This window comes from Heterocephalus glaber, unplaced genomic scaffold (genome assembly GCF_053883595.1).
Source record: "Heterocephalus glaber isolate CG9 unplaced genomic scaffold, H.glaber_assembly_v1.0 deba00001452, whole genome shotgun sequence".
NCBI classification, from domain to species: domain Eukaryota; kingdom Metazoa; phylum Chordata; class Mammalia; order Rodentia; family Bathyergidae; genus Heterocephalus; species Heterocephalus glaber.
In genome coordinates, this window is record NW_028258302.1 from 13,680,170 (window position 1) to 13,707,540 (window position 27,371).

General features: G+C 36.5%; 1 protein-coding gene across 25 annotated transcripts in view; it reads right to left on the reverse strand.

Annotated features, from left to right (window-relative positions):
- Epb41 (erythrocyte membrane protein band 4.1) overlaps positions 1–27,371 on the reverse strand; it is a 189,661-nt gene that overhangs the window by 130,065 nt on the left and 32,225 nt on the right. Inside the window, exon 2 of one of the 25 annotated variants that reach the window (XM_087215019.1) lies at positions 18,790–18,813. The exons of the other annotated variants lie outside the window; for them this stretch is intronic. The gene's annotated coding sequence lies outside the window, so the exon portion shown is untranslated. The remainder of the gene's footprint in view (positions 1–18,789; positions 18,814–27,371) is intronic. 25 annotated transcript variants of the gene reach the window in all.

The following is a 27,371-nucleotide window of genomic DNA, read 5'->3' on the forward strand; positions in this document are numbered from 1 at the left end:
CTGAGCACAAGGGCAGCACTATCACTTTGGGGGCTAGTGTCAGGAAAGGGAGGAATACTCCACCCCTGCTCAATTTTTAAGGCCTAGCCACCTCAGTCCCTGAGGCTTGAGGCCCCTGCATAATACCCAGTGTTCTTAAAGTGTCACACAAGAGGGAAGGGCTCAGAGAAGTAGTCCTTTCTCCATGTCTCCAGCTCCCCAGCTCCAAGCTGACTGTATTTCTCCTCAATGAAGCCATTATCATCCTGGTCAAACACCTTCCAGCACTCCCCACTCCCTGTTCCTGCAGTGAATGGTACCAGTAGCTGGAGCAGTTTTGATGGCAGAGGTGGCATTTGGCAGCAAGTGCTACAAGGATAGAGAGAACCACAGCTCCCAGAACAACCCCTACTAGCACAGGTCTTGTCCAGCCCTGAAGGCCTGTTGTGGGGACCATGACCGATACTGTGGGGAGTTCTGATATATTTCAAGTCTGGATATGCTAACTCCTTCCTTTACAACAAACTGATGATAAACCAAAAATAATCAGTATCAGAAACTTTATATTCCTCTCACAAACCTTTTTTGAGAGGAGAGGGTACTGGGGATTAAAACCTAGCAGTGGTGGCAAACCTATGGCATGCATGCTGAACCTATGGCATGCATGCTGAACCTATGGCACGCATGCTGCAGCCCGTTGGTTGTTACCATTAAAAGCTCTAAAAGAAAAAAAAAAAAGCTCTAAAAGGTTCATCCTCACTGACTAGGGCCTCCCACTTGTTAGACAAGAGCTCTAGCAACTGAGCTATGTTACAGTCCTTTGTTATTTTGAGAAGGGTCTCATTAAATTGCCAGGCAGGACTGGAACTTGTGATCCTCCTGTTTCACCCTCCTGAGTAGCTGGGATTACAGGTGTGTGCTACCACACCCAGCTTATATTCACAATTTTAAACAAAAACATTAGCTCATAAGAGAATGCTTTGTAATTACAGAAAATAATTTGCTAAATTATTGTGCAGCCACAGAAGGAAACTGGTATGTTATCCTATGTAGAAGTACAACTTCAAAATGTTCAAATTTATTCCAAATATTTTCTTATGTACTCTAGACAGTCTGTTAGAACAAAGGTAGGACTGACTGAAAGCAGCTCAGAATGATGAACATCATCTCAAATGACAATGACTGAATTCCCTAAGGGTACAGTTCTGGGTCAGCTCCTTGGAATCTGAATCCAGACAGAGGCAGGCCCGCCCTTCCCATCTAACCTGCAGGTCATTCTTCATTTATATGTGCTCTAAAAAAGAATGAGGCTGTTTCAATACCGCCAAGAGGATCATGAACTAAATCAGATACCCAGAAACCTTGTTACCTCATTCTCCATCTATATCAAATCCATTCACCTTCTTTCTCTTTGACACAGTCTCCAGACTTATTCTCTTAACATAGTACTACCCTAAACTTAATCCCAAGAGGAAATAAGTTTCAAAAAATTTCTAAAAAGTAATTGTAAAATTAAAAAAAGAAATGCTCTCCTAGTTATCTAGGTTCTGTGAAAATTTTTCTTTCTTTTTTTTTGGTACTGGGGATCAAACTTGGGCCCTTGCGCTTGTGAGGCAGGCAGTGGAACCACTGAGCTAAATCCCTGGCCCTCTGTGAAAATTTTAAAACACTAATACTCATTGGAGCTCAATGAAAATTATAATATCAATAAAGGCTTTTTTCCTCATAACTAAACAACTAAATATTCTTCTTTTTTCTATTTCAGGGGAAAAGAAAATTAGTTTTACCTTAACTATAACCAATATTTTAAAAACCTATTCACTAATTCAAATAAACCCATGCACTAATCTAATAAGCATTTACTGAACATATTGCAATATTCTAGGCACGATGCTGAGTCAGAGTTGCAAAAATTATTAAAAAACAAGATGTGGCTTCTACTCTCAGAGTAAAATTTATTTAAAAATATAGAGTAAACAATTATGTATTATATGTAGAAAGCAAGCAGACCACAGAGAAGGCATTTAAATTAGCAGTCAAGAAAGGCCTTTGAGCTGGGCATGGTGATGCACAACTGTAAGTCCAGCATTCAGGAGGCTGAGGCCGTGAGTTTGGGCCCAGCCTGGGCTACATAGTGCATTCAAGGCCGGCCTGAACTACACAGTAAGACCCTGTTTCAACAAACAAACAAACAAAGGCCTTTGATAGACAACCTCAGCTAAGTCTTCAAGGAGGAGAAGGAAGAGTTAGGTGAAGACAGCATGAAAGAGCATGATCACCTAGCTAAGCACCTCCGAAGAGCATGAACATCTGAGTGGGAAATGAAAGCAGTTCCCTATAGCTACAGTAATAAAATATAGGATGATAGAAAATAATGAAAGGTAAGATTTAAGAGTAGGTCTTAAGAACAGGTAAGGGTAGATTATGAAAAGCCACCTTTTTCAATGTTCAAGAATTTATACCTTACTCTCTGTAAAATAAGGAGCCATTAAAAGATTTTAAACAGTGAAGTACCACAGTAGAGCCTGCGTAAAGAGAATTTTTGGTAAGTGGATGTAGGAGATGGGAGGAAATGGAAACAGACACTAGTAGAAAGTTTTCTTAACAGGTTTGATGAAATATCATTAGGGCTTGAACCAAGGTTGGTGAGACAGAAGAAATGGAGATGAGTTTTAAAAACTACTGAAGAGAGAGAAGGGAAGGCAATAGAAGATAGTAGGGAGGATTGATACAACCAAAACACAATATATGTTTGTCTTTTTACTTGAAAAAAAAAAAGTACTTTAGAGGACTGTTGTTAGGACTGAGAAAATAGATATATAAAGTGCCAGCTATCATTGTGACAGAAAAATTAGATTAAGTTTTACTATACAGATTACATTTGCAAATGTAAGTGTACTCTTTTAGCTAGTGAATTCATTCTGTTTCATTAAAGTAGAATCTGCTTCTATGATCATCCTCTATATTTAGCAAGTTTCATAGTACTATATTGACAAAAGCATACTTTCTTGCCAGGCATTGTGGTACATGCCTTTAATTCCAGCACTTGGGAGACTAAAACAGGAGGATTGCCGTGAGTCTGAGGCCAGCCTGGGATACATACACAGTACTAGGCCAGCCTGAGCTACATAATGAGACTCTGTCTGAAAAACCAAAAAGAAAGTATACTTTTGATAGGTCTCCCACTACCTCAGCAGCTATTTTGTATAGTAGCTGCCCTCTTGCTATCGTGCCTTGCCCCCTCCCCTGTGTGACGTCATGCCAAGATGGTTGTTCCCACCAAAGAATAAACCCTTCTTCCCAGCATGTCCTTGTTCCCGCCTAGAAAGTAACCTAATACTCGCTCACCTCCTACCACCTAGTGACACCACCAGCTCCTCCATTCCCTAGTCACTACCTCACTCAACCCCACCTCAGCCCCTACAAACCCCACCCCAGTCTCTATAAAAGACTCTCCCTGCCCTAGTCATATTGCTTTTGTCTCTCCTTTGTTCAGAGACAGCCCAGCAGATCTATTCCCCTAATAAAGGCTTCTTGTGGCCTGGTCTGGTCTTGGTTTTCGGCCCTTTTACTTGACAACTCTCTCTTAAAAATATGCTTCTTTAGAATTCAATAGTTCTAGCCAGGTATGGTAGCACATCTGTAATGCCAGCACTCAGGAGATCTAGGCAGAATTGCTGTGAGTTAAAGGCCAGCCTGGGCTATATAGTGAGACCTTGTCTCAAAAAGAACTCAATAGTTCTACAGTATAGCACAAAAGATTAATCAAATATCAAAAATAATATTAAAAGATTTAATACCAGATAAAGTATCAGATTTATCCATTTTAGTTACGAACATAATACAATATTTGTATTTAGAGTTCAACAATAAAAGACCCACCCATGCAAGTGAATGGACTTAATTCTCTAGGGACTAGACAATATAACATGTATTGGCACCATGTCATTCTTCTCTTTTAATGAGAATATAAAATAGAGGCCAAACATTTAGCTTTGACTGATTATGTCAAATAAAAAACCTTGAATTTTAAAATATCTTGGTATTAGAGAGAAGAGTTGAAGAGAAGTTAATTGCACGCAAGAATATTATATATACCAATTCTCTTAAACACACTTCTTATAGCACCTTAGAATTTAAATATAATGTGTGCTTCCTCTATGTTCAGTGATAGAACTGCTACAAGGACAATATCAGGATATTCACATGCAAAAGAATGAATTGGGACCCCTACTTTATACTACACCCAAAAATTAACTCAAAATTCACCAAATCCTAAATATATAAGCTAAAACTATAAAATGCTCAGAAGAAAACACAGGTGTAAGCTGTCATGATTTTGGACAAGGTGACAATTTCTTAGGACAACTACAGCACAAGTAAGGAAAACAGACAAACTGACTCAAATTTTTATGTTTGTGTTTTGAAGGATTCTATCAAGAAAATGAAAAGACTACCTACAAAATGGGAGAAAATCATTCATATCACAGATCTGATCAGGGTCTAGTCTATGAATACATAAAGAACTCTAATTCCTACAGAATTCTAATAAGTCAGTAATAAAGACAAATAACTCAACTTAAAAACAGGCAAAGGATTTGAATAGATAGTTCTTCAAGGGACATGCACAATAACCAACAAGTACATGAAAAGCTACTAGGGCAGGAAATGTAGCTCAATGGTAAGCACTTGCCTAGCATGGGCAAGGCCCTGAGTTCAATTGCCAGCACTGAAAAGAGAAAAAGAAAAAAAAAAAAAGGAAGGCAGGCAAGCAGGCAGGTTGACTGGCTTAACATCACTAGTACTTAGGGAAATGTAACTCAAAACCATGATAGACAGCTATAATTTAAATAAGTAATCAGGTAGATGAAGCAGCCTTTTATTTAATCAAAATATTTATTGGTACATTTTTATATACATAATGATAACACTCATCATAGGGAATTTAGGCCTGTACATGATATATCTTGCCTGTTCTTTTATTTTTATTTATTTATTTTTTTGGTACCGGGCATGCAACTCAGGACCTTGGGTTTACAAGTCAGGCCTGGGCGCCACTGAGACAAATCCCTGGCCCCTGTCTCTTCTTTTTTTCCCATTGCTCCCCGCCCACCCCTACAAGTCCCCCTCTCCTCCCTACATACAAAAGCTTTGTTTCCATTTTTTCCTTCTATTTTTACTTTTTTTTCTTGTCCCTTCCTATCTCTTTCCTCCCTCCCTTTTTTCTCCCTTCCTCCTCCCTTGTTCTGCTTCCCATTTGAATATTTTCTTCTCATTTCCCAATATCGATTTCTTTTTAACAATCTCTACATATAGGAGAAGGAAAATGAATTATCTAGAAATAATCAGTCATTGGCAAAACCAGTGGATATCCCCAGGAAGATGTCTGAAAACTACTTCTAATGTTTTCTCTTCCACTACATAGTGTAAGGGGGAAAAGGTTTTTATTACTTAAAGAAATACTATTCTCGCAAGCGCAAGGTCCTGAGTTCGATCCCCAATAACAAAAGAAATACTATTCTATCAAAATCTGACCTGGCAGATGTCAGCTGTACCTTACAGAATGTATTGCCCACATCAACTCAAGCTTTAATGCAAAAGCCCTTAAACAAGGCTGATTTACTCCAGATTCAACATTTCCACCCATTCTTCATATCATACATATTCTACAACAGTGGTGGAAAACCTATGCCACACATGTTGCAGCTGGCTATTTATTACCATTGAAAAATCTAAAAGGTTCGCCATCACTGGTCTAGACTTTCTCAAACAATATGTTCATGTTTTAGCTATAAAATTCTTATTGCCAAACCCAAGTTGCCGCTCAACCAAGCCTTCCCTAAACTCTAGCCCTCAACGATCTTTCTCTTGTTGGAATTAAAAAAGCTTCTTTATACCACTGAATAAAGCATTTCATTAAATTCTACTTTATCCTCTATTATTTCATGTATACTACTAGACTTCTAGTTGCTTGAAGGCAGGGCCTATCTGTATTTAAATATCTGTATCTCCCATTGTATCTAATCAGAGGAACTGCATAGGAAGTGCATACAACTAATATCTTAGGACTGGGGATTTAGCTCAGTGGTTCTGGCACCTCCCTCGCAAGCACAAGGTCCCAAGTTCGATCCCTAGTAACAAAAACAAAAATCTTAGATGACTCCTACTATGAATTATCTGGTAATAACGTAAATATTAAAACTTTACATTTAATTCTGTAATAATAAAATTCCTAAAGTTTATGGTTTTGTGTTGCAAAAAAGGCAGTATTAGAAATCCTGATTATAACATTACAACAAAGGTTAATTTATAAAGCAACTTTCTAAGAGACAAAGTAAGTCAATCTGTGACAATTCTCTAGTTTCTAGAAGTTCTTGGAGACATAGTGTAGGTCTGCTGAATGAGCTGGCACTTATTTACTGTACTTTCAATTCCTCAAAACTAATTTTTCTATACAGCTGTGTTTACTCACAGCACGTCTCATTTACGCTGGAGGTGTAAAACAGCAAAACCAAGATCTCTTCATCTCTCTTTATATTTTCCCTTGCCTTTGTTATTTGCCTTTCTGCAATGTGCTAGCCAAAGCTGTAATTAGTACCCCACAGGGATCTATACTTTTCTAACAAAGAACGGCTTGCACAATGACATGTATACACACACAGCCATGTGTGTTCCTAACAAATTAGGAATATTTTACACATGCAAGCCTTCAAAGGATTTTAATAGCTAAATGGGAGCACTTTGCATGGCAGCTGCAACTGGCTCACAACACTGACTGCAGACTGATTTATCCTTTTCTCTTAAGGCATACACATCTAATTGCCAAAGGAAAACAACTCATTTGAGACTGAATAAAATTTTGAGTGTGGTCCTAAAGCAAACCTGAATAAGTAAACCACATTTGTCAAGGAAATTTTGCTCTCAAATTATTACAAAACTTATAGTATTTGTTACATAACAGTTTAGTATAATTTTTCTATAAAGTCATAGTTTTTACTCAGATTAATAATGAGTGCTTCTGAAGACAGTTAAAACAGACAGCATATATAATAAAAGCAGGCTCTGGATCCTGTCCTATATCCCTTCACTGTACAGTCTCCTCTGAATCTCACCCGCATCATCTCATTCAGTCTTCCCCAGAGCTTGTTACTAATCTTGTCAAGTCCCCCCTACAGCCATCCAGCAAATGGAGGGCAGTCAAATAAAAAAATAAATTATCAGATTGTAAAGGGAAAAACCCAACAACTTGTTAAACATCTAATTTACAACCACAATACAATTCAAGTAGGAAAATAGCATTTTCCCTTTCCCCACTAGGGCAATATGAATGACAATGCCTTCATTCTTGTACAAATTCCCACTATAACTAACCACTGTGCTTGCCTTTGTAAGTGTACCACTAATAACAATAATAATCCACCTACTTCATTGCCAGTAAAGGCTATGGACCCTTAGGGGGTTTACAGTTTACAACAAGGAGTTCAAAAAGCCATATGATCTGGCTGCAACATCTGTCACTCCACTGATCACCAAGGTTAATTTGGCTGATCTGGCTTGCTAAGCAGGGGTCCTCTTCCTCCCTCACCCACCCATGTGCATCCCTCCCAAAGCTGCATACTCAGTGGATGAGGACGACCATCCCCAATAGAAGAGGACCATTTCCTCAGTCAAGGGTATACGAGTAGCTGAGTTCCCCTACTAGATCCTCCAAACAAGCTCTCAAAAAGTCATATGGACCAATACTGCCTGTACTGCCTGTAGACTAAATAACAACTACATCATGTACTTGAATATCTTTTATATGAACATCCTGGGACCAGAAGTGTTTCAGATTTTTTTAAATTTGAGGATATTTTCATATACATAGTATCTTGGATATGGAACCCAAACCTAAACATGAAATTCATTTATGTTCCACATATACTGTGTATAAAAAGCCTGAAGGTAATTTCATATATTTTTAGTGTACCTGCATTTTGACTGTGACATATCATGTGTGATCTGATGTGGAATTTTCCATTTGTGATGTCATATTAGCACTCAAAAAGATTTGGAGTTTTCAGCATTTCAGATTTTGGATTTTGCAATTAGGATATTCAACCTGCACTACTATTTTTCAAATATAGTGTAGATACTGTTATGATTAATGAAGCAGATTTTTTAAATTTACTGGTATATCATTTTATTAACCAATAGTCATTGAAATCACATGAAAGCCACTAGAATGTTTTACCTTACAACACAGTTTCCATAATTAATGGTCATTAATTAAGGTTGAAAATCATTTTCTTGAGAGTGGCTCCTTGAATTAGATGAGTCTAATTCATCTTCTGATTTCCAGCGATAGAGAAGAGTCACCTTATAACTTTTCAATTAAACTAAACATAGCCTTAAGCACAAGGATGTTGAATCACCCTTTTGCATGTTTTTCAAGTTGGGAAAAGATTTTTAAACTCTACAATTGGGAGATATATAAAGTGTAAAGGAGAAGTATTAATATATTGTATGCAGTTCAAGCTTGTCCTTAGAAATTATTATTCAAGCACTTAAAATTTCACACCACAGTAAACTGGCATGTCTGATCTGTAAGATTCTACTCTAAATATGTCTGATATGACATCACTTATTGGATCACACACCCATTAGTCAAGGGAAAGTTTAGGTTCTAACAAAGGAGTTTCCTTCTGAGGAACAGTAACCTCAGACTATTTTCAGTTTCCCTGTGGGAAAAAATAATTTAAAATAGCAATTATGCTTTGCAGCAAACAAGAACATTAATATTGATTGTCCAGAACAAGTGCCAATGGCTCTTTATTATTTAGTACTTTTCTTTCAGTCTTCTACAACAATGATAAATAACACAGTATAAAACAAGAAATTCTCAGGCCAGGGTTTTAGCTCAGTGGTGCTGTTGCCTGTCCCACAAGCACAACGACCTGGGTTCGATCCCCGGTACCAAAAAAAAAAAAAAAAAAGAACCAAAAAACCTGTTAAACTGTACCATGAAATTCAATTCAGCAAAACTCAGACTGAGTGGAAATTCTACAGGATAAATGGCCTGGTTTCTTCAACAAATACATTATAAGAAAAAGAAAAAGACAGAGATAAGTGGATGTCTATAGACTAATAGAAATTTTAGACATACCAATTACTTCCAACGTGTAGACCTTGTTTGAATTCTAATTCAAAATTTTTTAAATTATGTTTGAGACGATTGGAAATTTAAACACTGATATTTTATAGTAAATTCTTATTAATTATTACATGTAGCAATTTTATGGTTAGAGATATTTTTAGAAAAATACCAAATTATATACAAACATTACAATGTCTGGGATTTGCTTCAAAATAACACAGGAAAGAAAAAAACAGATGAGGGCCAGGCATTTAGCTCAGTCGTGCCAGTGCCTGCCTGGCAAGCGCAATGTCCTGAGTTCAATTCCTGGTAACCCAACCCCTCCCCCCCCGCCAAAAAAAGGAAGAAAAAAACAGATGTAGAAACAAAACAAGATTGGGGTTCATTACAGTATACAGTCAACTACTCTATGTCTAAAATTATACCAAATTTTTACAAATTTTAAACTATACAGAAAGACTGGTACAGCTGTGACAATAACATTTGGTTTGTGTATTATCTGAAATAGTGAATCAGAAAAAGATTCAAAATAAGTCTATTTAGAACTTCTAGAGCTTAAAAACAATTCTAAATACTATACTGTGCAACTTGGGGAAAGAGATGCCTAAAATACATTCTTCTGAGCTGCTCAGCTTTCCTAAGTCTTAATTCTCTAAGAAATATAGGATTAGTATTTTATCATTGTAGTGTCTAGGTGCATACAGATAATGATGTTGATGACTTCAGCTGCCCTAGTGCCATTAAATGGTCAGAGTATCTCTGTAATGAAGCTCAAGTACCTATCACCTCGCTTGAGCCACTGTATCAACTTCTTCCTAAATGAGTTGGTGGAAAAATCACAGCTGAGGCTCTCCTGAGGAAAATCTCTCACACTGTCTCCAGGAAAAGACAAGTTAAATTTTTATCTTTATCTCAATCTAGATAAGAAATGTACACAAATAAGAAATGGGAAAAAGAGGAGAAAAATTTCTACATGAACAGCCCTTACCTGTGTCTTCATTACACAATTCAATTTGGCCCAATTTAATTTTATTTCTCTTCTAACCCTATCCTCGCTTATATAGTATAGTATCTACAATATAAAGTAGATGTCTTCTCAGTTTCCCTCCTAAGTGAAGAGGCAAGGTTACCTCTGTTTGTTTCTCCATAGGTTCACTTCAAGGAGTAGGTAATGCTAATCCTCAAGCCACTTCCTAGTTTCTTAGGTATACCATATTTCCCTGAAAATAAGACCTAACTGGAAAACATGCCCTTGCATGACTTTTCAGGATGCTCATACGATAAGCCCTGCCCCCAAAACAAACCCCAGTTAAGATCATCAGCCAGACAGGCACATTTAGTACATCCGTTGCAACATATGGCAGATGTATTGAGTTGCGAAATAATAATATTAATATATAATTAAACATAATAGTATTTCGTCATAATAAATGATAATATAAACTAATTATTTGTAAATACCCAAGTGAGCACCTTTGGACAAGAGATAAACGCCTTTGTAAACAATTTAACTCAAGACTTATTGCAGAATAATCAATCAGAGTACACACACAGTGTGCAAATAATGTGCAGACTTAATGAATAGACATGGCTGTGTCTAATATGAATCTTCACAATTCAATAGGTGTTGTAACAGACACACTTAATGCACTCAAGTGAAATGTTTTCTGAATTTTGGTGCCAGCAATTTTTCATCACTTTTGTGTGGACCATCATTCTTAACTGTCATTATTTTTCTTGCCACTTGTGTCTCATAAGTCTTCAACTAACACTTGATTTAATGGAAACTTTGTGAAGCCTCACCTTAAGAGGTAATGACATGGGTGAAGAATTCATGGGATTAAAATCACTGACAGCTGTGTTCCCAATGCACTACAAGCTGACTACATGGACAAAAAGTGGTTGTTTAAGGACAGTTCTACTGCTGAACATGAGAGAATGGGGCCAATGGTTCTATAGGAGATGGAGTCACAAGAAATTCAGGGTGCAACTCAGGGTTTGGAGAGTTATGACAATGTTCCAAAAGATGTATGACTGTATTTGAATAAATGTAGACTGTTACATATGAATAAATGCAGATTGTGGGCCAGGCATGATGGCACACACCTACAATCCCAGCACTTGGGAGGCTGAGGCAGGAGGATCGGCATGCCTAGGCTACATAGTGAGTTCAAATCTAGCCTGAACTACATAGGGAGATCCTGTCTCTGAATGAATGAATGAATGAATGAAGATTGTTGTACATGAAAAAATAAGACATCCCCTGAAAAGAAGCCCTACTGTGTCTTTTAAAGCAAAAGTTAATATAAGACCCTGTCTTATTTTCAGGGAAATACAGTAGTACCTTCCAGATCCCCTTAGTTCAAGAAATATTCAGAGCATCTTTTTCCTGGACAACTTCCATCTGTCCAAGTCAAATTCCCTTAGTCACTATACTCTCATTTCAAGTCTTTTCTGGGATGCTTCTGCTCTATTACTGAACTTCTTCCAGCCTCCTGCTTCAATTCCCCCAACACATGTGAAATAACTTTTTCTTTTGGGAATCTTTTTTGCTCAGTCCTGTGCCTACTTCTAAGCACCTATACATTGGGATAAAGTAAAAATAAATTCAAATTTTATATGGTTCATCAAAATGTTCAACCTGGCTATTAATTACATGTAGAAACAGGTTTATATAAACACATTTCTCAATAATTAAAGACTAGTAAGTATAATACCATCCTTGGCAAATTGAAGGTTATATTTCTTCACCAGCCCTTGATACAATTATGCAGAGACTGCTAGACCCTAATCCAAGATGTTTTCCCTTTGTCTTCTTAACAAATTTCCCATATAATTAATTGCAAAATGTTCCCAACAAAAGGCTCTCCTCATTGATAGAGCCAGCCAGTAGGGTATAACTGGAAGTCATTGCCCTTTGGCCTTCTGCCCTTCCACCTAATGTCTTCTTGACTAAAACACAGATGGCCAGCTGGGGGTGAGCAGTCACCTTGTGACTTTCAGAATAGAACCCATATGTTCAGGTTCACAGAGATAAATTTAAGAAACTGAGACCCTAACTTCATGACAGTACCAAGAAAGTTTTTTATTAATATACACATAGATTTTATTCTTTAAGAGAGATCCTTAACTTAAAACATTCACACTAAAAAACACCCCAATTATGCTACATCTAAAGCCTAGTTGTGGATATCTGGTTTCTTTTTTAAAAGGCAAAACGATTTACTAATCAAAAATGTGAGCTGGGTGTGGTGGTATGTGCCTAATCCCAGCACTCCGGGAGTCTAGGGCAAGAAGACCACAAGTTTGACCCCAGTCTGGGCAACTTAGTGAGACCCTGTCTCAAAATTTAAAAAAAAAAAAAATTCAACAGGGACCAGTGATGTAGCTCAAAGCAAAGATCCTGGGTTTGATTCCCAGTACTGAAAAAAACAAAAACTACACTTTTTTCATTTTAAATGGTACCTTTGAACATTGCCCAGTTCATTTTTTATTTTTTGAGACAAGGTCTAAGTGGCTAAATTGCCTAGGCACCTCCTACCTCAGCCTCCCAGAGTGCTAGGATTACAGGAATGCACCACCACAACCAGCAAGAATCTGGTCTCAAAGTTAGACAAACATGGGTCTGAATCTGTACAGCCAATTGCTACCTATGTGGCTTCTTGGATACATAACATCTCTAAGCCATTGATTCTTTATTAAACTGTTAGAGTTATAGCTTGCTCTAATTATTAAATGCTAACATTTATTATCATACCTGATATTACCTCATAAGGCTGAATATACGCTCAATGAACTCAGCAATTCTAAGTAACAACCTTACAGAAACTCTGAGATGCTTATACACCTATACATCCAACACACACTCATATGCACACACACATTCATAGAAAAGAACATCACACACATACAGCCAAGAAGACACATACGTGGACATTCACTGCACCATTCCACTGTCTATCACTAGGAAAATGGATAATTATAAAATAGTCACCCAATGTAATATAATACCACAGTACAGGTGAATTAATTATAGCTACATGCAGCAGCATAAATAAATTTCTTAGAAATAATGTAGAATGGAGAAAGCAAGCAGCAGAAGAATTTTAAATATATCTTTATTATAAAGCAAACTAGATAGTACATTTTAAGAATATACTGTATGTATGGACATATATACCGTATCCATTGATTTATACAGAGAGACAAAAAGTGCTTTTTTAAGATTGGGTCTTGGTGTGTTGCCCAAACACAGCAATCCACATGCCTCAGAAAATTATTTTTTAAACAAATGTAACAGCCAAGTGTGGTGGTGCACACCTGTAATCCCAGCACTTGGGAAGCCGAGACAGGATTCGCTGCGAGTTCAAGGCCAGCCTGGGCTATACAGTGAATTCAAACCCAGCCTGAACTACATTCCAAGAACTTGTCTCAAAAACAAACAAACATACATTCAAAATGCTTCTCAGCAATTCTCTCTCTGAAGGGAAGCCACTAGAATAGTTAGAAGAGGGGAGCACTGGTAGACTGAACAGTACTGGTGACTTTCTAGTTCTTAAACTGGATGGTAGGTTTATAAGTGTTCCTTTCATTATTATGCTCTCTAAATTACATTTTATGTTCCTCATATGCTTTTTTAATGTACCAAATGCCACATAATAAGGATATTAAAAGTGTGACGGATACTAGGTGTCAATTTCTATCACTAAGAAGGATATTCCACTCTTGCTATACTCAAACAGTTGCTGCTTCAGTGCTTCAACCCATGCTCAACACCTAGCACAAGTGAACATGGTTCTGTTCCAGCAGCTTTCCAAGAAATTCAGTTTATTTTCTCTCAGTATGTACTGAACTTTTCTTGAAGGAACAAAATTCTCATATGATTTGAGAAATACTAAAAATAACTTCTATTGTATGAATAGTACTTGTGACAATTTCCACAAGTACGTTTTATAAGAATCCAGGAATGCTTAAAGAGAACATGAAAAAAAATGCATTTCCATTTATAGAAAACTAAATATGCTTTGATTTGTAGCAAAACAAAATGTATTCTACTCAGTGGATTAACATAATTGAAATAATTTAGCTAGTTAACAAGAACTAATATAAAATATTCCAAAATTAAACATTAAAAATTACCAACCTATTCTGTGCTACGTCTACAATAACAGTATTCTTAATGGCACTTGAACACTGGAAGAATTATTTAGTTGCATCTAACAAAAAGAAAGCCATTCATCCTTAAGGGATTACGGAGGTCTATATAAGATTTATAATTAAGCAAAAACGTAAAGTTACACTGACCCATTAATTTGGCCTTCCTTTGCATAACCGCAGCTGCTCCATTCCCATTTCTGAATAATTAAGCACTCTCCCTTGTCCCTTTTTGTTGTTTAACCATACTCTGCACACACATTCTTCCTATACACAGGATCTTTTCTTTTAGCCATAATGTATGCTTCTACACCTCTCTTTTCATATGACTTTATTTCATTCTAAGTTAAAAACATAAAATACCTGAGGTATTTACTAACACCTATATCAAACATGTTGCACGAATTAGGTCAGTAAGTCCTAGGAAAACCCTGAGATTTAAATCAGTTAGTTATCTTCTTCATGATTTTATTTTTACTGGTGAAATACATTTATATGTTAAATATTGGGGGAGGGAGAAGTATACCCATGAAAAAGTGCAGCTGCTGCCAAAATGAGAAGTACAGTCACTGTTTCAGGTGACCAAATATTATTCAAGTTGCAATTATTCATCTACTACAAAAATCCCCAGATTTCATCTAGTGGAAATCAACAGACCAAAATAAAAACCGGTCTAAAATATCAAACACACAAAATTTACACATCATATCCAGTTATCCTAAATTAGTTATGTCTACATTTTGTGAACTTCCAATCTAAGGGGCTAAGGATAGATACTATAGTAAAAGGTTCCTATTTTGAAGAAGTTGAAACACAAATTTTTTTTGGTTTTTTGATATAAGATCTCACTGTGTAGTTCAGGCTGGCCTTGAACTCACTATGTAGCCCAAGCTGGCCTAAAACTTGCAGCGATCCTACCTCAGCCTCCTGAGTGCTCGGATTATAAACGTGTGCCACGACACCCTGAAAGAGAAACTTTAAGGTTCTTTTCAATTATAAAAGTATTATATCAAAAGTATTGGCAAAGGAAAAGACTTTATGAACAAATCCTCAGTAGCACGGGAACTTGCACAAAGAATAAACAACTGAGATCTCATCTTATTAAAAAGCTTCTGCACTGCAAGAGAAACCACCAACAGAGCTAAGAGACAACCTACAATGAGGGAAAAAATTTTTACCAGCTGTTCCTCAGACAAAGGTCTACTATCTAGAATATATAAAGAACTCAAAAAAATCAGACCCCCCCCCAAATATAAAGACCCAATTCAAAAATGGGCATCTGAAATGAACAGACATTTCTCAGACAAAGAAGCAAAAGCAGCAAATAAATATATGAAAAAATGTTCAACATCACTGGTCATTCGAGAGATGCAGATGAAAACAACACTGAGATTCTACCTCATCCCAGAAAGAATGGCTGCTATCAAGAAATCAACCAATAGCAAATGCTGGCGGGGCTGTGGGGAGAAAGGAACCCTTTTCCATTGTTGGTGGGAGTGCAGACTGGTGCAACCACTGTGGAAATCAGTATGGAGATACCTCAAAAAACTAGGATTAGAGGTTCCATTTGACCCAGCTATCCTTCTACTGCGTATCTTTCCAAAAGAATTAAAAGACGGCCGGGGATTTAGCTCAGTGGTTTCACTGCCTGCTGTGCAAGCACAAGGACCCAAGTTCAATACCTGGTACCAAAACAAACCCAAACAAAAGAATTAAAAGAATCATACCAGAGCAATATATGTGCACCCATGTTTACAGCGGCACAGTTCGTAATAGCTAAAACTTGGAAACAGCCCAATTGCCCATCAACTGGAGACTGGATAAAGAAACTGGAGACTGGATAAAGATGTGGTTTTTCTATAAAATGGAGTACTACTTAGCCATAAAGAACAAGAAACTAGAGACATTTGTAGCTAAATGGATGCACATTGAGGCCATATTCTTAAGTGAAATAAATAGGACACACATGTTTAAATACCGAATAGTTTCTCTGTTGTGAAAAACTATAAGTGTAAATAAGGTTCAAATGGTATAACTGATAATGTGAGGAGTAGGGGAAGTGGGAGGGGTAGGGGAAAGGAAAGAAGGGAAAAGAAAAAATATGAGAAAAGGAAAAAATAGAAATAAAGTCTCTGTAAATAGGGAAGGATGGAGGGGGTGAAGGGAGGGCAGGGGAATGGGGAAAAATATAAGACACATCATGTAAAGGTACAAGATCCCAACGATGAATGTAACTGTATTGTATGCCTAAAATGTACCAATAAACTTAATGAAAAAAAGTATTGTATCAGTTAGTAAAAAGCAACAAACACTTATTAAAATAAAAGTTTAATGTTATCAAAAATTCCAATCTGTGTTGCTTCATTTCTAATCTCACATTCATTCACAGTATCTACTTAAAAGGTTAAACTCTTCTTCAAAGATGAATTTTCTATACATTATACAATCCCCAGTCTCCTGTCACAGCTGGCACATTCTGACTGCTCACAAGTATAACAGCAGCCGAAGAGCATATTAAACAGCACTACTACAGCGTTTCCAGTAAATCAAGACTAATTTTAGATGTTAATCTAATTCAGCCAGCCCAACAGGATTTTGTGTCATTGAAAGGAAATTTATTTTCTAGTTTCAGCATCAAATCTACTTCAGGAAAATAGACAATTAAGCTGGAAAATGCTCAGTTATTAACACACAGTATATATGCTGATATTAGCCTTGTAATGGGTATCAATCCAATAACTTTAGCCCATTTTTGAACTTAAAGAAAAACAAAATATTAAATACCTATACCTAATAAGTTCCACTGTCAACGTTTCTTCTTTTAGAATTCCTTTAGAATGATGCTACGTTCAGTGTAAAAGATACCACCCTTACATCTATTCTCATTTGCAGTATTTTGGGTTAGTGATACAACTCCTTTAAAAAATATATAAATTTAAGGGCCAGGGATTTAGCTCAGTGGTTCCACTCCCTGCCTGGCAAGCACAAGATCCAGAGTTCAATCCCTGGTACCAAAAAAAAAAAAAAATCAATTTAAGCAGGGCACCGTGGCGCACACCTGAAATCCTAGCCCTTGGGAAGTTAAGGCAAGAGGATCTCTGAGTTCGAGGCCAGCCTGGGCTACATAGTGAGTTCAAGGCCAGTCTGAACTACATAGTGAGACCTTGTTTCAAACAAAGCAAAACAAAACAAACAACAACAACAAAAAAATTTTTAAATTCTAAACTGAAAATATCAATTAGAAATTATCATAAGAAAACATTAGCTGAACTCCTGTGAGAGACATCCTTAGAGGAGATATACACATCATTTTATCAATATGACTACAAAGAGGGAGAGACAGAATATGAAAGAGAGAATAAGAATATATGATTTCCCAGATTCAATTCTCTTCAGGAAAACATCATCCAAAAACTGTCTGCATGTTTGTGTTTTTTTTGGTACCGGGGATCTAACTCGGGACCTTGCACTTGCAAGGCAGGCACTGGAACCACTGAGCTAAATCCCCAGCCTATGAGTCATTTTAAGGGAAGACACAATTTGTAAGTTCAACAGAATATGACAATGTAAGTGGGATAGCATCTTTTTTATTTTATTTTATTATTTTGGTACTGGGGATTGAACTCAGGTCCTTGTGCTTGCAAGGCAGGCAGCAGAACCACTGAGCTAAATCCTGGCCCCTTGTATGCATGTTATTTTCACCAGATGACTAACCAAGTACCAAGGGGAATTTCGTGGTCTTAAGGTCAATTACAGAATAATTGGAGCCAATTTAGTTAACTATTTTAGATGTTAAGAATTAAACAGGAATTTAAAGATTAATAAACAGAATTACATTCTAGTTTTAAAATGTCCCTTAGAATCAAAGGAACTATTACTATAAAAAGCTTCTACCAAACTAACATATTTTGTTTGTTCCTCTGAACAGAGTTGAAACCTATACTCTAGTATATAAGTAGGGAAGCAACTTTTCTCTTTTCTTCCAGTAAACTAAGTTGATAGTTCAATTACAATTAAAGGAAGAAGGTAAAGTTTCTCAATGGAACCAAAGTGACAAGGATTACAGAAACAAAATCCATGAGGGCTGGGGATTTAAAAATGCTCAGCAGTTCTGCCACCTGCCTCGCAAGCACAAGGACCTGAGTTCAATCCCCAGTACCCAAAAAAAGAAAAAAATCCGTGAAATTTCATTATCATTTCATATGATATAAAAAGAAATATATATTTGAACTCTGCCTCAGCTCCTAAAGCTGGGAACCTCCAAATTGATTTGCCTTTTTGTATGCTAATAAGATAACTGAGGACTGTGGCACCTGGAGAACCTTGGGATGAAGGCTGGTTGCCAGGAGGACCAACCCAATGACTAGATGTTTGGAACTTTCAGTCCAACCCTGCAACTTCCAGGGCGGGGGGTCCTAAATGTTGAGTTGATGACCAGTGGGCAATAATGTAATCAATCATGCCTATGTAATAAGACCTCTGTTAAAAAAAAAAAAAAGAGTGGATAAGGTGGTACACACCTGCAGTTTTAACTACTAGGGAGGCTGAGGTAGAAGGATCAAATTCAAGGTCAGCATGGGCCATTTAGATCCTGTCACAAAATAAAAAATAAAAAGAAGCTGAAGTTGTAGCCAAGGGGGAAAGTATTTGTCTTAGCATGTATAAGGTGCTCAGTTAAATCCTTATTACTGCCCCCCCATCCAAAAAAGATTTCAGAAAGCTTCTAGACTACTGAACATGGAGGTTCCTAGAGGATGGTGTGCCCAGAGAGGACAAGGAAGAGCCATGCCCTTTCCCCCATACTTTGCCTCATGCATCTCTTTAACTTGCTCCATCTGTATCACTTGTTATATCCTTTATAAAAAATGAGCAAACATAAGTAAAGTGTTTCCTTGAGTTGTATGAGCCATTCCAGCAAATTAATCAAACCTAAAGAGGGGGGTGGTTGTAGGACCTCCAATTTATAGCCAATTTGTCGGAAGCACAGGTTACAACCTCGGGCTTGTGACTGGCATCAGAAATAGGGCCAATCTTGCAAGGCTGAGAACCTGGGGAATCTGACTGCTATCTCCTGGTAGATAGTGTCAGAATTGATTTGAATTATATTTGAATTATAGGATACCCAGCTGGTGTCAGCTGGAGAAATGGTTGGTGGGTATATGGGTAAAAAAAATTGTCCTACAAATCTAGTGTCAGAAATGTCATGTAGGACCAGGGATTTAGCTCAGTGGCACAGCGCCTGCCTGGCAAGCACAAGGTCCTGAGTTTAATCCCCAGTACCAAAAAAAAAAAAAATGTCATATGTGAGGGGCTGGAGGAATGATTCAGTGGTACGGTTATTTGCCTACCATGCATAGGGTTCAATCCTCAGGACACACACACAGAAAAAGTGTTCTGTTGCCTGTGAGAATAGGAAAAACACTGAGTTTTTAAAAATTTTGTTTTGTTTTGTTTTTGCTATACCTAAACTTTATCAAATGAGAAATTTACAAAAGGCCAGAAAAGAATAACATCAAAATGCATCTATTATTATTATTATTGGTAGGATTGTGGGTAATTTTGTCTTTATATTTTCTTCACTGTCCAAATTATCTAAAACTCCACAAATTTTATAAAACTCTGTATTATAACATCAGAAAAAATAACATTTTAAGTCATTTATTTCTGTGGGTTTTCTTTGCAGAAAAATTATTTCTGCTAATAATTAGCACCACAGCTTGGATAACTTTTGAAAGGTATTTCTTACAACTCAATATAAATTCACTATGAATAGTTCTTCCCCCAAAGGACAGTCAGTCCTAAATAAAACCTGCCTATAACCATTATATCTCATTGAATTTAATCTCTATTCTTCCTCATTATTTGACTTCACACTAAATGTTACGATAATTTGTTACTCTGTCAAATACTGTGAAACACATTTTGAAATCACTAGATAGTGATTTTGGCTTTCTATGTGCTTTCTGTTACCTCGGGGTAATAGATAATTGATTAAAACCTTCAGACATTAAGTCCCCAGTAAAAAAAGTAAATGTCATGCTTTTGTTTTCTTATAAAGCAACACACTGAATACACAAGTACATATTTCCTGGTATATCACATGTCATACAGTCATAAACATTTTCCTTTGGTTACAAACATACAGCCAGTCTCTGTATATTTTGGTTTTTCTTAGGACTAGAATAACTTACCTTAAAACTAAACTTACTGCTACCAGACTATAACAGTTTCAACAGACCTGATTCCCAAATAATATTAAATTTTGAACCAACCAAACATAACATCAAAAACTTCAACCATTTCCAAGAAATATTTTGCTATCTGATTTCTGGTGATATATTTTAATGTTAGTTACCTAAATTTCATCAGGGCACTCCCAATAATTACCCTGAAAATTTGTAATGTCCAAAAGAAGAAAGAGTAGTTTAAATTCAAAATTTAAACTTTTTACCCAACGTAAGATTTGTTTAAGAGCTGTGATAATTTGGCTACAAAGATAACCAACAACAGGGCCGGGGATTTAGCTCAGTGGTTTTGCCGCCTGCTGCGCGAGCGCAAGGACCCGAGTTCGAGCCCCAGTACCAAAAAAAAAAAAACCACACAAACACCCAGTGTGGTAGAAAAGATAACCAACAATGACTCCTGTCCTGTGTTGGAGTCACATGCTGGACACTGCAGCCAAACCCCAAATGACTGAACCATCCCAGATGAGACACCAGACACAAAAATCATGCCATTCTGCCTCCTGCTCCAGTTCGGTCACCACAACTTAACACCACAAAAAAACACGGACAAGCTGCCTTCATCTATACCAAATGGAGTAGAAATGAGCCATCTTCTCAGAGTCCTGCCCAAAATCCTGATCCACAGAATAATGAAAAATAAAATACCAGGGCCGGTGATGTAGCTCAGTGGCACCGCACCTGCCTGGCAAGCACAAGGTAATGAGTTCAATCCCAGGTACCAAAAAAATAAAATAAAATAAAAGTTATTATTTTAAGTCACTAAGCTTTTGAGGTGATCATTGTGTAGTAATAGATAACTGATGCTGGGGCCTTCTAATTCAAAAATATACAAAAAAATCTTAAGGTCTTTGAAAAGCACTTGCACACAAAAGGTAGTAATAGCAACAAAGGACTCTGGAATCAAAAAAGACACAGGACAGAGAAAACAAATATCAAAATGGCAGTGTAAATCCTATGTGTTAAAATACTAAATGTACTAAATTGGGCTGAGGGTGCACCTCAGTGGAGAGCACTTGACTAGCATGCACAAGGCCCTGGGTTGATTCCTAGAATCAAAAAAAGAAAAAATGTAAATAGATTCAACTTAATTAAAGAGTAAAGAATGGCAGAATGGATTAAAAAATAGGACCCAACTATATGTTTTCTTCATGAGACTCACTTTAGATTCAAACAATCTATTAAAATAGATTGAAAGTAAAAGGATATAAAAATATATCATGAAAACTTTAAATATTAGATAAAATAAACTTTAAGTAAAAAACTGTTACTAAAGACAAAAAAATTTATAATAAGTGGATCAATCTATCAAGAATATATAACAATTATGGGCCAGGGATTTAGCTCAGTGGTTCTGCCACCTGCCTCACAAACACAAGGTCCCGAGTTCGATCCCCGGTACCAAAAAAGAAAAAGAAAAAAGAATATATAACAATTATAAACATACATGCCTTTAACAAAGTTCCAAAATACATCATTAAAAAACTAACAGAGGGTTGGGGATTTAGCTCAGTGGTTCCGCCACCTGCCTCACAAGCGGAAGGACTCAAGTTCGATCCCCAGTACCAAAAACAAAAAAATTTTTAAAAAGTAACAGAATTAAAGGGAGAAAAAGACCACTGAACAATAACAGTTGGAAATGTAAATACCTCACTTTCTATAATGGATCGTACAAATGAACTGAAGATCAGGAAGGAAATGAAAGACTTAAACAATACAAAAAAAAAAATCAACTATACCTAACAGACATCTTATAGAAAACAACAGAAAAACACTAGTTAAATAGAATGTTGAATAAAAGTGGTAAGAGCAGATGTGCTAAATAACTAATGGAGGTCAGGCATGGTGGCCTATGTCCATAATCCCAGTTACTTAGGAGACTGAGGTAGGAGGGTTGCAAGTTTGAAGCCAGCCTGAGCAATTTAGCAAAACCTTGTCACAAATTTTTTTCTTAAACTTTTTAATTTTTTTTTTGGTACCAGGGATCAAACTTGAGTCCTTGCGCTTGTAAGGCAGGTGGCGTAACCACTGAGCTAAATCCCCGGCCCCTTCTTGAATTTTTTAAAAGGCTGGGGATATAGGTCAGCATTCTCTGGGTTCAATCTCCAGTACTGAAAAAAAAAAAAAAGGAAATTAAAAAGTTCTTTGAGATGAATAAAAATGAAAACACAACATAGTTATGGTAAAAGCAATACTCAGAGGGAAATTTAAAGCTATAAACAACTCTAAGAAAGAAGAGGAATGAGGTGTAGCTCAGTGGTATATATTAACAATAAACAACCTGAAAATAAAAATTGAGAAAGCAATTTTACTTACAATAACATTAAAAAGAATTCTTAGGAATACATTTAACAAAAATATAAAATTTACACAGAAAATTATGACACATCAATAAAAGAAACTGAAAAAAGATCTCAATACTGTAAAGACATCCTATGTTCATGGACTGGAACCTTAATATTATTAAGATGTCAAATTCTCTCAAATTAATGAAAACATTTGATGTACTTATAACAAAATCCCAACTGCCAGTTCTTGTGCTCTAGCACAAAAAACCCCAATAAAACACAAGCACTGAAACATGCTAATGTGAGAATGTAACTTATCAAAACTGTCAAAAGTAAGGTGGGCATAATGTCTCATGCTTATAATCCCAGCACTATGGAAAGCTGAGGCAGGAGAATCATAAATTTGAGCCCAGCCTGGGTAACTCAGTAACTTAGTGAGACTCTATCTCGAATAAAAAAAAAAATTTTTTTTTTTGGTACTGGGGATCGAACTCGGGAACTTGTGCTTGTGAGGCAGGCACTGGAACCACTGAGCTACATCCCCAGCCCACGAATAAAAAAATTTTATTCAAATTTTTATTCAAATTTTATTTGATTCAATCCCCAGTACTATCACCAAAAAAAAAAAAAAAAAAAGGGAAGACAACTGTTCTCTCCATTTACAGGGCTTTGCCCCAATAAAGTACACCTGGCCTACATAAGAAGCTTCACCTAGAACATGTTAGACTACAGAACTCAGGCTTCAACCCAGATCTACTGTAACAGAATCTGCATCTTAACAAGATCCTCAGGTGATCTGTACGCACTTCAAAGTTCAAGAAAATACAAAAATATGAATAGGAGTGTATTTCAGTGGTAAAGCACTTGCCACACAAGTGTGGGATCCTAGATTTGATCCCCAACACAGTGGAAAAAGAAAAGAAAAAACTAAAATAGAAACAATAGGTAATCAATTTTTTTTGTTTTATTTCTGGAGATAAGGTCTCATTATGTAGTTCAGACTGAGTTTGAATTCAAAACTCTCCTGACTCCTAGGATTATAGGGATGAGCCACCACACCCAGCATAATTAATTTAGTGTGATTCTTGTATTGCACAAGAATACTATAGTGAAAGTTTCATAATTTAGATTACAATAAATTATGACTTGAGGGCTACGGATTTAGCTCAGTGGTTCTGCCACCTGCTTTGCAAGCGCAAGGTCCCGAGTTCGATCCCCAGTACCAAAAACAAAAACAAAATAATTATGACTTGTGAAAAACTGAATAAGATGAAAAAAAAAGTCATCACTGTCCTACCCACAGAAGGGAATACTAAATCTAATCATCCCATAGGACAGGTTTTTTGTTGTTGTTTTTTTAGGCCAGTTTTGAAGTCAGCTAAACCTGAATTTAAGTCATAGCACCCACAGTTAATAAGCTGAGTGACCTCAGACAATTTATTTCGCCTCTTCCAGCCTCATTTGACTGACTTATAAATCTTACTTATACTATCACCTGAATCCTGGGCTTGCCTTGCCCTCCTTTCTGCTTTTTTATTTATTCATTATTTTTTGTAGTGCCAGAGATCAAAACTAGGCCCTTGCACATGCTAGGCAAGTGCTCCACCATTGAGCTATACTCTTGACCATTAGTTCCCTTCTGCTTTTTGAACAGAACAAGATAAACTCAAATACAGATGTTGCCATCTATTCATCATCAAAATACAATACAGCAAATTTTTTATCCAAAATGCTTTTCTGCTGAGCATGGTGGTGCACACCTATAAACCCAGCACTTGGAAGACTGAGGCAGGAGGATCACTGTGAGTTTGAGGTCAGCCTGGACTATATAGAGTTCAAGGCCAGTCTGAACTACATAGCAAGACCCTGTCTCAAAAGAACAAAAGAAAAAAAAACTTTTCTGATGCTGCCCTTTATTGATTCAAGCTCCAATGTTAAGGAAAAAACTAAAACTACTTAAATATATAAATTAAATATATAAAATATACTCAGCTTAACATCCAACTGTATGGTGAACTCAACATTTAAATTGTTAACTGAGGTACAGTATTTAAAAATCTAACAACTGGGCATGGTTATCCCAACACTTAGGAGTCTGAGGCATGAGGATCACCCCGAGTTAGACGCCAGCCTGGGCTACATAGTGATACCCTGGCTCAAGAAAACAAAAGAAGAAAAAAAAATCTAACAAAACTTCTAGACTTGTGCTTATAAAACAGAAGTATGTATCTAATAAAAAGCTTTAGCTTTTCTGTCACCAACTTCTTGAATTTCTGTCCTGTTTGTAAATCCTTGACTTTCACCAGGAAGCTACCCCATAAAACTATTAAAGGATCATAATATTAATGATAAGATACCTAGGCCATACTATCATGGAGCAAGTTTACTTCTGAGTCATTTCCAGAGCATATGGCTTTTAAATACTATACTCAGTTTTCACTACTACCAGAAGAAGAAATAAGCAACATTAAAGTTGACATGAAAGAGAAAATACACCAAAGCCCCCAGAAAGAGATTATTTAGTCTGAAACTGGAGGAGACAAACCTCAGGGTGAAAACTATATGGTTCTACCCAACTAAAGCTTGCCTGTTTTTCATCCCCATAATAACAGTGACATGAATTATTTGTGAAAGAAAAATATCTGCATTTTTTTAAAGGGAGGTGGGAAGGGAGGTACAGTATTAAAAAAAAAAGTCTTTGGCAGTCAAGGATGATGTTAGTAATGTAAGCTCCTGGAAAAAAAGATATTATAAAAATGTAAAATATAAAACAAAAATAAGGTTCTAATTAAACATAAAATCCAAGAAAGAATGATGTACTAGAAGCAACTTACAATAAGCAAACAATTACAATCAATGATTAGAATACAGAATAGGAATAATACAACCTCTTAGTTCATCTCTTAAGATTAGTTACTGTGCAAAAGTGGATTTACTATGAAACTAAAGAAGCTTAAGCTTCAGGGCCTCATTTGTACTGGCCCCTGTCAAGATCACTATGCTAGGCAAAGTCTGCATTATCTATTGTCTCTATAGAAAATGATATTATGAAGTCATAATATGAAAATCTTTAGAGAAATATAAAGCCAAAACATATAGGAAAAGGTTATAGCATTATATTGGGCAGTTAAGAAAAATGTTTTGCTATTTTTCTGAATTTTATGACATTGTACTATTTTTCAGTTTTTAAAAATATGCAACTGTTGGGCTCGGGATTTAGCTCAGTAGTTCTGCTGCCTCCCTCGCAAACGTAAGGTCCCGAGTTCAATCCCCAGTAACAAAAAAAACAAACAAAATGTAATTGTTACTTACTTTGATTCCAAATAAATGTTTCCATTCCTAATTTTGCATTTGTGCTCTTACATTCTTTTTCTTTTTTTTTTTACATTCTTTTTCTTTAAAAAGTCAGTTATCAAGCATTTTGAATATTGATGGAATAATTTAGCCTGCCTCATACTTTAATATTATATTAAAGACATATTTAAGGATATTTCCTCCTATCATACATAATGGGTATCACTGATCAGAAAGTATAATATACCAAGGAATAGATCAAATTTTATTAAAAATTTACTGAGAAATTTTATTTCCTAAAACCATATTCAGCTTCAGAAAATTACAGGTTTTTTAAAAAGGTGATTAAATGGAGCCATAGTGACACACACTGGTAATCCCAGGACTCTCAGAGACAGAAGCAGGACAGCAAGTTTGAGCCCAGACTGGGCAGCTGAGTGAGACCCTGTCTCAAAATTAAGAATAAAAGGGCCGGGGATTTAGCCCAGTGGTTCCGCCGCCTGCCTTGCAAGTGCAAGGACCCAAGTTCAATCCCCGGTACCAAAAAAAAAAAAAAAGAAGAAAAATGGGATAGAGATTTATCAGTGTGAAGCCCCTGGGTTCACTCTCTAATATCAAAAAAAAAAGTGATGATATCGAAAAGATCTCATGTGTAAATCTGAAATTTATAGAAAAATGGAGACTCATTTGCACTGATATTACCTACTTAAGCAAGATGAGATATACCTCAACAGTGAGAACATAATAAAAAATCACTCAGCAAACTGTTCGTAACAATGAAGATGGCTGACAGAAAACAGAACACGCAAGCTAACAAAAAAATCATTAAAAAAACAATCAAGGTGGGCCGGGGAATTAGCTCAGTGGTTTCGCTGCCTGCTGCGCAAGCGCAAGGACCCGAGTTCGATCCCCGGTACCAAAAAACAAAAACAAAAAATGCTGTCTTAGGTTTTGGTTTTTGAATAAGTTCAAACACAATGTTATTGGAAGAGATATCCCAAAACAACAAAAACTACATTTTCTTGTTGAAAAATTATTCCAGGGCTGGGGAATTAGCTCAAGGTCCTGAGTTTGATCCCTGAAACCTTGCAAGTGCAAGGTCCTGAGTTCAATCACTGGTACTGGAAAAAAAATTATTCCATAGGTAAAAAGAATCCAGAATTAGGGTGACTATAAAATTATTCAGGACTAGATGTATAGCTCAGTGGCAGGACAATTGCCTAGCATGGTTAGATCCCCAGTACCACAAAATATATATATATACAAGTTTAATACATG